Raw genomic sequence first — 7927 nt, forward strand, 5'->3', positions numbered from 1 at the left:
CTGCACCTGATAGAAGAAAAAGTTGGCTCCGATCTACATATTGTGGGGTCGGGCTCCAAATTCCTTAATAGGACGCCCATAGCCCAAGAATTAAATACAAGAATAAACAAATGGGACTTACTGAAACTAAAAAGTTTTTTCTCAGCAAGAGAAACAATAAGAGAGGTAAACAGGGAACCTACATCCTGGGAACAAATTTTTACTCCTCACACTTCAGATAGAGCCCTAATATTCAGAATATACAAAGAACAATAAGATAACAAACAACCCTATCAACAAATGGGCCAAGGACCTGAACAGACACTTCTCAGAGGAAAACATACAGTCAATCAATAAGTATATGAAAAAATGCTCACCATCTCTAGCAGTCAGAGAAATGCAAATCAAAACCACCCTAAGATACCATCTCACTCCAGTAAGATTGGCAGCCATTAGGAAGTCAAGTAACAATAAGTGCTGGCGAGGATGTGGGGAAAAGGGTACACTTGTTCATTGCTGGTGGGACTGCAAAATGGTGCGGCCAATATGGAAAGCAGTATGGAGATACCTAGGAAAGCTGGGAATGGAACCACCATTTGACCCAGCTATTGCCCTTCTCGGTCTATTCCCTGAAGACCTCAAAAGAGCATACTATAGGGATACTGCCACTTCAATGATCATAGCAGCACAATTCACAATAGCTAGACTTTGGAATCAACCTAGATGCCCTTCAATAGATGAATGGATTAAAAAACTGTGGCATCTATACACAATGGAGTATTATGCAGCACTAAAAAAATGACAAAATCATGGATTTTGCAGGGAAATGGATGGCATTAGAGCAGTTAATGCTAAGTGAAGCTAGCCAATCCTTAAAAAACAAATGCCAAATGTCTCCTTTGATATAAAGAGAGCAACCAAGATCAGAACAGGGAAGAAGAGCATGAGGAAAAGATTAACATTTAACAGAGATGAGTGGGGTGGGAGAGAGGGAGAGAGAAGGGAAACTGTATGGAAATGGAAGGAGACCCTCATTGTTACATAAAACTACATATAAGAGTTTGTGAGGGGAAAGGGGAAAAAAAGGGAGAGAATTAAACCACAGCAGATGGGGTAGAGAGGGAAGAGGAGAGGGAAGGGGAGGGGGGATAGTAGGGGATAGGAAAGGCAGCAGAATACAACAGTCATTAATATGGTATTATGTAAAAATGTGGATGTGTAACCGATGTGATTCTGCAACTTGTAATTGGGGTAAAAATGGGAGCTGATAACCCATTTGAATCAAATGTATGGAAGATGATATGCCATGAATTTTGTAATGTTTTGAACAACCAATAAAAAAAATATTAAAAAAAAACACATTGCATATATCATGCAATTTCATGATGCTATATGAATGAGTATGACATTAGTAACTTAAGATCTCAGGGAATGCCATATGGATTTTCTTTTTAGTACAAGAGACTAGAGGCAGCCACATTATTGGATTTTTTTCCTGTCTCTTTTCTTTTAATTTATTTATTCATTCTAATTTGCTATACATGACAGTAGAATTACATTTCAATTCATAATATACATATAGAACATAATTTTTCATGTCTCTGGTTATACACAGGGTAGAGTCACACCATTTGTGTCTTCATACATATACTTGGGGTAGTGATGTCCACCTCATTCTACCATCTTTCCTACCCCTCTGCCTGTTTCCTTCAACTCCCTCCCTTTTCCCTATCTAAAGTTCCTCCATTCCTCCCATGCTCACCCCACCCCCATCCCCATTATGGATCACATTCATATATTAGAGAAAACATTCAGTATTTGGTTTTGGGGGATTGGCTTACTTCACTTAGCATAATATTCACCAAATCCATCCAATTACCTGCAAATGCCATTTTCTCCTTTAATGCTGAGTAATATTCCATTGTGTATATACCACATTTTATTTATCCATCATCTACTGCAGGGCATCTAGTTTGGTTCCACAACTTAAAACACCAGAAAAACTTGGGATAACAGAAACATATCTCAACATTGTAAAAGCTATCTATGCTAAGCCCCAGGCCAACATCATTCTAAATGGAAAAAAAATTGAAAGCATTCCCTCTAAAAACTGAAAAAGATAGGAATGCCCTCTCTCACCACCTCTATTTAACCTAGTTCTTGAAACTCTAGCCAAAGAAATTAGATGAAAGAAATTAAAGGGATATGGATAGGAAAAGAACTCAAACTATCACTGTTTGCCACATTATCAGGGTTTTCTTCAATAAAATATCTCTAATGCCTACAATTTCTTGTATACATAAATTGCAAAACATTCACCTGTATATGCAAAAGTATTTTCTCTTGCAGGTCAACAGCATCAGAAAACAAGCTGAGCTATGTAAAGGTTGTTTTTTAAAAAACTTGATTAATCCATTATGTAAAAGACATGGTGGATTTAACAACTTCAAAGAATCTATATTCCACTCTTAATCATACATTAAACACCTGAATATTTAGTTCATCACATCCACTCAGAAAATAAATAGTCTAATATATTCAGCACACTGAAAATAAAACAACCAGTCTCTCTTAATATATTTATTCTCTTTTCAAAAATGTTTTGGTCTCCTGCTATATCTCAGGAATGTACTAATAGCTGCTTTTAAGTTACAAAATACAAAATAACAATTTATTTTTTGGAGAGGATCTTGGATATTACCATCAAAAAATAAAATTTTGAGTTCCCATAGACTTTCTTTTTGTTAACAGTCTTTGAACTTTCTCATGGCATGCATGTAAGGCTTCCTGTGACATGTGGTACTCTGGCCTCCAAATGGACATAATTGCATATGTAGTTTATAGAGAAAATATAATTCAAGTTCTGAAAGTAGCCTTCAAAGAAAGTGCCCTTTGTTTTGACAATAGAAACATCAAAAGCAAATTGGACTGTGCAATCAGAGCCATGAGTTTTATGAAAACTACTTTGCTTTCACATCTTTTGTGTTAGAGAATGGCACACCATAATCATGTAACATCATAATTGTGAAAAAAACATTATTACATTCATGATTTAACATTACCCAATAAAAGGTACATCTTCAAATATTGAATTAAGAAAATTTAAAAATAAAAATAGCAGAGAATATATTAAAAGTTAATCACTTAATTTGTAAACCTTGAGAAAATAACAGCCTATTCCAGTTTCTTCAGAGGCGTGTAAGCTTTTTGTTTGGAGTGGTCAGGAAGTGTAGAACAACAAAACGGAAGACAGGACTTGGAAACAAGGCCAATACTAATTTAAAGGACTTACAACTTTCTTTTTTTTTTTTATGAGCCAGAAGTATTCTTTTATAATGTTAATGCAGGTCAGCATCTTATTATGAAAGAATACTTCTGGCTCAAAAGGGAAGGGTGTTACAACCTGACTCTTCCTACCGATCTAGCACAATGGTTTCTTTCAGCAATAAGTGTACCAATCATTAAGTTCTAGTAAATTTTAAGCCTCCAGAAATCTTTCAGCTATGATAAGTACTTAATTGTAATTAAGTACTTTTATAAAATAGAATATCCCACTCTACTTAAATCAATTTCACTGAAGGTATTTGAGATCGGTGAGAGGAAGTCAATAGGATTTTCTGCTACTAGTGTAACATCTATGTGAAGAGTTATGGTGCTACTCCTAATGAAGAAAACACATTTCATGGGATTCCAACTTTAAAATCAAATCCTTGCACTTTCAAAGTTTTAAACTCAATTCAAAATGAGTTAAGTTTTAAAGGACTTAGTCATATGGTCCCACTTATGAAAGCTAACAATGGTAATCTATAATAGTATAATATCCAAACTTGAAGAATAAAGACTTTGTGGGTAAAAAGGAGTATATGAAAATGTCTGCACCTGCTGAGAGTAAGGATTCTTTATAGGACAACTCCCCTTTACTTCCTATCCCCCACGGTCCAGTGGCTTAAGCCAGAATATTTCTTGAAGTATTGTCCTACAGGCTTATTTCTGACTGCCTCCAATCCTGCAGATTTGGATTTAAGGACAAATGCTCTGTAGTATCATGTCTCATTTTCTGTTGCTAACGGTCCTTGAGACTTGGCTTCCTTCCAGCCAGATCTCAGGTCAGCCTGAGTGGAACTGCTTGAACTTGAGGCTTAACTGATATAATGTCTATAGATATGACTTATGAGTGAAAATTAAGAAAGTTCCAAGCCCAATAAAATATCAATAACAGGAAACACAATTTTCTACCTGGGGGGAGGGGTTAGGGAGGGGGAATCTCTTCACAGTGAATAGCTTGAAAGAAACATGCAATATGGGCAAAAAGAGAAGGTGATGATCTTAATACACATCAAATATAATTTTTTTCAATGATATTTTCTAAGGAATTTAAGCTAAAAATGCAGTCATTAACATCAAGAGGTACAGGGGGACCTTGGGATTCCAAAATATCTTTATTCTGGGGGAGCCTCTTGTGTCACTTTCTTGTTTTTTAAATACTCTCTCAAATCCAACATTTGAATAAAATAACTTCAATATAAAAATGAACTTTTTTCTTCAATATAAAAATGAACTTTTTTAGAAAAACAAATCAATCAGCACAGTGACCTTGTCTGTTTTACACTAAAGCCAACAGAACAATAAATCTATTAAAAAAAAACAATAAATCTGAATGGAAAACTCAGAAAAGAATTTTTATTTCAGCCTAACTTGTATTTTTAACTGAAAAACTTTTATTTGCCTAACCACCTAAATTAATAAGAATGCTCAGTAATGTAATCCATGTATAATGCAGTATACAATATAATTCCTTCTAATTTGTACTTTAAAGTCACAAGGATAACATCTATGATAATTATAAAATTTACTCTACATTTTTGAGTTCTCAATCCAAACATATAGATTTAGGACAGGTCACTTCATTGCTGGAAACATTAATGGAAGGACCAGTTTCCTCAGAAAGACAAGAAGTTTGATTTGGAGTTGGGCAGTGCCCTACTCACATCAGCAGAATTAAAAGGAGTCAAGAGGCAATCCTTTCTTTCCTTTTAGAGTAGCAAAGGAACAACAGGAGATGGGCTGACTTGTGAGTGGCTCCACATTAGAGTGCCTAGCTCATCAGGATCAAGGCTGGCATCTGTGGAAGTCAACTCCGTAAGAGCACACTGGGCGTTACAGGTTTTACCCTGGAGTATTTGAAAATACTTTATGCTCAGTTGACAGCCTGCAAGTAAGATTATGCATTCCTTCTCCTTGATTACCCAAGAGTAAATCTGAAATAACAAGGGGCTTATTCAGTCTGAAGGCAGAAACTCCTTGCAGCAGTGTTTCCAGAATTTCTCAAAAACAAAGCAGCAGCTGATCTCTTTAGCTTCTTTGCTTTTCTACATTTCATTTCTTCTTCTTCACATCTCATTTCCTCTATGTCCTCCTGAATACCTAGTCTTAAACTCTTTGCTTCTTCATTCTGCTGCTCTTTCCAACTACTCTCCATGTAACATAAGGCATAATCTCTTTCATCTTTGTGTTTTTTTCAGTCATAGTCAAAGATTTCTAGAATATGCTTGGATATTTCTTCCTAAGGTTCTCCTTCATCTTCAACGAAATCATCCATTTCAGAGTCATATTCATCATCATCATCATTTTCCTCCTCATATCCTCACTGCCTTTTGTAACTAGTAGGGAAAGGAAGTCTTTGAGGAGCTTGGGCAGATCTGTAGCCAGAGAGAGGCGGTTTCATTCCACTTACCTGTCCATTGCTGGTTCGACTAATAATATTCTCGGAAGATACCATTTCTGAGACAACATTACACTTGGGCTTTAAAGGGGACCTGGGCTACGAACTGTTCACCCAGGTCCTAAGCCACTTACTGGTCTTCCAGGGCCTGAACTAGTGTGTCCAGCTGGAATGGAGCCCCTTATGAATTGTCCAAGCCCACTGACTGATCATCCAATGGGTCCTGAGCCAGTCACCAGTTGTCAAAGGTCATGTGGACTGCTTGTAGGCTGCCCACAAGTCTCCCAGAACTACCTGAGACACTGATGGGTCACCCAGGCCACTTGAACTACTTAGCAGGTCATTCAGGGTCATTGGTATCAGTTACTGTCCGCCAGAAGGATTGGAGTCACTGACTAGCTTGTTAATCCCACTGACGGAGCGCTCAGGTCCTGAGCTGGAGCTCGCATCCTGGCATCTAGGCACAAGGCCAGAATTAAGTATGGACCGAGCAGTCCCTGGGCTGGGTCTCCCAGGAACTGAGTTGGGAGTTGCTGCCTGGCTCCCTGGCACCTGGACTCTTAGCCTTATTGTGTAGGGGTGACTGTGGGCCCAGGCTTGGAATGGCGAGGATGAAAAGGAGGAGATTTTTTGGCTTTGTGCTCAGTAGCAGATTTCTGAGTCCCACTGGCAGAAGTCTTTGGGACACTTGGTGAATAGGTGCAAGAGTGGGGCTTTATAGCTCCATTGAAAACAGGTGTGTCATGACCCTCACAAAGTGAGGGCTGGGAACTATAGCCAGATCCTGCCTTGGTCCTCTCTCCTGCACGGATGTGGATGAAGACACTGACGAGTGTTTCTCATGGGCTGTGCTGGGTTCGGATTTCTTCTCAGTATGAGGAAAGGACATTCCTTTACAGGAAGGGTGCCTATCCCCAGCACATTTGCTAAGTTTTGTGCCCACACTTTCTTTCTGAGAGGGTGCCTTTTTGGACACAGTAGGAGGTAGTTTTGCATCTGTCTCAAGTTTCTTTTTCCTACGCTTTCGTTCCAGAATTCCCACTCCCTAAGTTCTTCCGCAGTCATAAGCTGCTCTTCTGATTTCCTCACTACCTTGATCTCCACTGGTTCAAACTGCTTTTTCTCAGCCAGCCTCAGTAAATCGGTGAAGTTCATAGGCTGTGGAGCACTTTTAAGGGGAACCTTTGGTTTGCTTTCAACTTTGGGAGGTACTTGCTCATACTCCTGCTCTGACTCTGCTTGATTACTGTTCTACTGCCTGGCTGGGGCCTTCCCACTGCCTGCCTCTTCTTGACTTTTCCTCAGCAGGAATCCCATCGTAACCAGGGACATTGTCCTTTGCCCTCTGGGCCATAGCTCTTGCTTTCTTGTCATGTTTGAGCTCGATTCGTTTTTCCACTAGTTTTTCTTTTCTCCTTTTCTCTTCTAAGGTCTGATGTCCGCTTCTTTTCTTCTAAGAAAAGCTTGTACAGCTGCTGATTTAAAACCTTTGACTTTTGAATCTCTCTTGGGAGGTCCCCTTGTCCTTTGGAAGCTATCAAGACAATTTCTCTGAAGTCCATGTTTGGCTGAGGAGCAGACACTGGGCCAAGCACTTGGAAAGGAGCAAAAGCACACCTTCTTGAGGCAGTCAGTGTGCCCAGGGCTCTGCCCCGGCAACCCTTTCCCACCCCTCCCCACATCACCAGTTTTTAAAGCTGAAGTATGGATAGTATGTCCGTGTTGAGGGCCAAAGGCAGCTGCTTTATCAGGTGGAATGCTATAATGTGGAGTTCACATGGAAACTGAAGTCCATAGCATTGCTGATATCATTTTTACATGCTATAATATGGATGATATCTCACTATTAAAGGCCAAAGGGCAGCAGTTTTACCAAGTTTTGATGTTATAATATGGATATCACGTTAGTTTTCAGATGGCAATTACAAGGCAGCTGTTAGTTTGATGCTATAAAATGTATTACCTACATTTCTCTGATATAAGATGACTAACTCATAGTGGGGCAGGGAGGGGGAGCATGGGAGGAATAAACGAACTCTAGATAGGGCAGAGGGATGTGAGGGAAAGGGAGGGGCAGGGGGTTAGCAATGATGGTGGAATGTGATAGACATCATTATCCAAAGTACACATATGAAGACATGAATTGGTGTGAACATACTTTATATACAGAGATATGAATAATATGTGTAATAAGAATTGTGACGCATTCCACTGTCATGAATTTAA

General features: G+C 38.9%; 1 pseudogene; it reads right to left on the minus strand.

Annotated features, from left to right (window-relative positions):
• Positions 1 to 5254: 5254 nt before the first annotated feature.
• Positions 5255 to 7263, minus strand: LOC143380167 (protein SPT2 homolog pseudogene; annotated as a pseudogene).
• Between the last annotated feature and the right edge of the window lie 664 nt (positions 7264 to 7927).

This window comes from Callospermophilus lateralis, chromosome 1 (assembly GCF_048772815.1).
Source record: "Callospermophilus lateralis isolate mCalLat2 chromosome 1, mCalLat2.hap1, whole genome shotgun sequence".
NCBI classification, from domain to species: Eukaryota; Metazoa; Chordata; class Mammalia; order Rodentia; family Sciuridae; genus Callospermophilus; species Callospermophilus lateralis.